Raw genomic sequence first — 4355 nt, 5'->3', positions numbered from 1 at the left:
ATTTGTGTAATGATGAGAGGGTAAGCTTACATAGGTGTATCTCACAAAAAGATGTTGTAGACACCATATGCTCAATTAGAGTGTGAACAACTATGTTGTCTACATGACAACTCAGTTGAATATGTAAACTCTTGTGTTGTCAACAAGACAACTCATATGACTATGCATACACCTAGGTGTCTACATGACAACTAATATAATAATGCATTAACCTAAGTAAACTTAAGTAAAATTTAATAATAATTAATTATTTAGACTAACAATAGGCATCCTTTGAAATATAGTTATGTTAAGAAATGGCCTAGTAAGGATATTGCATGCAACATCGCATACTATTAAATTTGAAAGCTTTGCAAATGATGGAGGAAGTTGATCAAAAAATTGATTATTATTTAGATTAAGAGATTCTAGCTAGCTTAGGTTGCCTAGTTCAAAAGGTATAGGGAAATCTACAAACCTATAAGTTGATCGAGCTCTAGTGGTATAGGGCCCAAAATGTAATTTTCATCCATCTATACTTCTGTCAAAATGGCAAAGCCTTCTAATAATTTCATGCATCCTTCTAGATAGTTTATTATTAGAAAGAATGAACAACTCCAAAAGAATGAGATTATGAAGCTCTTTTAGAACTCTACTAGTAAAAGCATTTATGCTAGCAAATCAAGCCATTGTAGCTTTATACTATTGGAAAGCTACATGCGAACATTTTTTAGTAAGCTTATTTGATGAGACATTGAAAATCACTAACTATGGAAGATTCTCAAGCTTAGTAAGAAGGTGACCCACTAGATAGTTATTATCCAAATGAGGCCTTTCCAAATTTTTGAGGTTCCCTATCTTTGATGAAAATTTTCCATTGAAGTGATTCTAATATACTTTAATAGCATTCAAATTTAAAAATCCTGAAGAGTTCAATGGGTAGACTAACAATCACATTCTTGTTTTCTAGTTGTAGTTGTACCAAAGAATTGTATGTACTCACTCCATAAGGAATATTCCCTACTAAATGATTAGACCAGAGGTTTAATATTTTTAGATTCTATGAATTGAAAACATGACTTGGTATTAGTGTGAACTTCAATTTAAGAAAGAATAGTACCAATCAATGCATTGTCAAAAAGTTGTAGGTTCTCCAGATAGGTCAAATATTGAAATTCAATTGGGGTGCTACCACTAAATTGATTAATAGAAAGATCAAACTTCCATATATTCTACAAGTGTCCCAAATCTTGAGAAATAGTTTCATTAAGTTCGTTCTAAAATAGACAAAGAAACTGCAAGCCTTTTATGTGATTGAGCTCTTTAGGAATGAACTCTCTTCAACATGATTTGAGAATAATCAATCTCTAAAGAAGACGTACAATTTCCTAGATGCTATGAAATTGTGCCATTAAAATTATTCCTATAAATGTATAGATTTCTCAAATGTTTCAACTTCCCAAACTCCATTGGAACCCCTCCTACTAAATTACTTTTATGCATAGAAATCATTACTAAATGTCTGTAATTTCTGATCTCTTTGGGAATAAAACCTAAAGATTTATTGTCCCAAAGTACTAAAATTTTCAAATTCTTAAGTTTTCCCAACTCCTTAGGAATTTCCTCTTGAAATTGTTTTTGTCCCAATCTAAGGACCTACGAGCTATAACACCCACTAATTTCTAAGGTAATGAGACCTCTCAACAAAGTTTTCCCACCTTGAGTAATCTCCAAGTTCTTGAGTTTTTTTAATGGAATTATCCTGTTGATGCTCAAATAAAGAATACTTGTAGGATAATTCCAAGCTTAGGTGGCATCTCCCCTGATAATTTATTCTTAGAAACATTCAAAACCCTTTAAAAAGTCAAATTTGAACTACCCACTAATATGCTCACTATTAAACTCATAACACTAAGATTGAGTAACCATTCTCTAGGACTACTAATGTCAAATTTTTTTATCTCACACATTCCCAATCATAGGGATCAAAATCATTAGAAACCCAACTTTTCATTCGACCAAATGTGTCATTTAGACTTTGTTTCATCTCAAGAAGATAATAGCCTTCTTGGTTAAGGCTATGAAGACTTACCACCAAGAAAGCAAGAAAAAGTACATCCAAGACAAAACTTGGAATATTTTGAATTACCCACTTGTTGTGTTCAATATGATTACAAAAATCATACCCTCCCATTCTTCCCTTCCCTATCCTACAACTAGCCTAGAAAGTTCACTAGGAAAAGCTCATGCATCCTCATCATAAATATCAAAATTTGAAGCAATTACAAAATGCCATGAAACCCCATATATATATATATATATATATATATATATATATATATATATATATATATATATATATATATATATATATATATATATATATATATATATATATATATATATATATATATATATATATATATATATATATATATATATATATATATATATATATATTTGATGAATAGTCCTTTTCAATTAATAAAATTTATTAAGATTACAATTCACAAAAAAGGGGCCAGGGGATACAGGATCACCCCGCGAATGAGTTCAAACGGCCGAAGCTAAAATAAACAACATGGCCTCAGCTAGAAACTATAAACTATTCATTAAAAAAAAAAGTTTTAACAACCTCAGGCTGCCAAGGCAGTACCAACAGAGGGAGGAGGATCATCTTTATCAGGAAATCCCCATGCATCAACGGGATTGTGAGGCAGACTGGGAACAGTCCAGCTGTCAGCAGCATCAGCAGGGTCTGGAGTAGTCACAATCTCTGCATCCTTCTTGTCTAGCCATGAAGGAGAAATTACCAAGGCCAACCGAGGAAACTTGCCAGAGTCCGCCCGTCCAGGGGGAGGAGCTGAAGATCAGCCAGAAGCCCACCAAGGGGGAGAGCCAGGGACTAGCCAGAATCACCACGTGGTGGGGAAGTAGAGCGGCACCTCCAACTACCATGACCATAGCTAGGAGAGCGGTGGCGAGGACCCTGGGAGCACGACGTGTGTGAATGGCAGCTAGAGGAGTGGCGTCAGAAACAACAACTGTGAGACGAGGAGGCATCGGCTGAGACATCTGGAGGCACTCTGGCAATGGTGCAAGGAGCATTGCCCCAATGATTTAACAATTCCTATAAGTGTGCAACCTCCAGGGCAACTTTATTAGCTTGCACCTGTACCTGCATAATGACATTGTTACAAATGCATGCCTTAGTGCACATTGCAATGTTAACATCCAAAAAACTGTTAGTGAATATAACTGCATTCATATCTTTCCATAGAGAAAAAAAAATTTCCATCCTGAAAGTATGCCAAATCTGGGAGAACTTCTGAGGGAATCTAGGGGAATCACCCAGTAGGATCATGTGCCATGAAAAAGGTTTGGGCCTAAAAGGCTTGAAAAAATTATGAATCCAGTGCCAATAATTTTGAGCACGCTTGCAAAATCAAAAAATATGCAAAAAGGACTCAGGTTGGCCATAGAAAAGGCATCTGGGATCAAGAATCCCAATGTGCTTGAGCTAAGGCCCCAGGGGAAGACCTTGGAAGGCAAGGCACCAAGCAAAGTGTGCAATCTTAGGTTCTGTAATGGCACTCCAAATAGTGTCAAACTGTTTTCTCCATTGAGAAAGCGAAGAATGCAAATGCCACCGTTGATTAAGCATGTCCACCATCAGAAGGTGGGGTGAAAGCCATATGTATCCCATATTGGGCTTATAATTGGTAAATGGAGTGGCAGGAAACCACTTCCAATCATACCACCAAGGACGAACAGACTGAATCCCCACTTTATGAAGTAAGTGCACAGGGATGGAAAACAATAGAAGGTCATAAGTCTGGCGATCGACACGAACAAGGCGGTATTGAACTTGCATATCCTCCCATGACCTGAAATTCATGGTGACTCTTGAAAAAATGTCCTTGGTAGTGCAGATGCCACACTTAAAGAAACGCAGAGCATTGGCACCTTGAGTCTTGGCAAGAGGAGTACCCTGGAAGGCAAACAGGGGAGACCACCAAATGTTCTATTGATTTAATGACAGCCCATGAAAAACTCATCACCAGCCCATCGAAGGCAAGGTTTAATAGCTTCCTAGGCTTTCCAGATGCTCTTAATAACAAAAGAGCCTTGTATGACCACGGGTTCACGCATAGTGAGAAGGGTCTAAAAACCAATCCCCTTCCACGTCGATCTGTTAGTAGGGAAGCCTGAAGAGATGCAATGCCTAACAAGAATTTTCTAGGCTTCATCTCCAAAAATAGCTTTGATAATCCATTTAACACAGAGGGCAAGGCCCTGCTTTCAAGTGGAAAGCAGGCCGAGACCCCCAGATTCACTTGGGTGACAATAGAAATCTCAAGCAACTCTGTGAAAAC

General features: G+C 36.9%; 1 pseudogene; it reads right to left on the bottom strand.

Moving 5' to 3' along the window:
- Positions 1-243: 243 nt before the first annotated feature.
- LOC149536991 (uncharacterized) lies at positions 244-2173 on the bottom strand (annotated as a pseudogene).
- Positions 2174-4355: the final 2182 nt, after the last annotated feature.

This window comes from Cupressus sempervirens, chromosome 10 (genome assembly GCF_028749045.1).
Source record: "Cupressus sempervirens isolate cs-2001-9-10 chromosome 10, ASM2874904v1, whole genome shotgun sequence".
In the NCBI taxonomy this organism is placed as follows: domain Eukaryota; kingdom Viridiplantae; phylum Streptophyta; class Pinopsida; order Cupressales; family Cupressaceae; genus Cupressus; species Cupressus sempervirens.
This window is presented reverse-complemented; position numbering and strand designations above follow the sequence as displayed.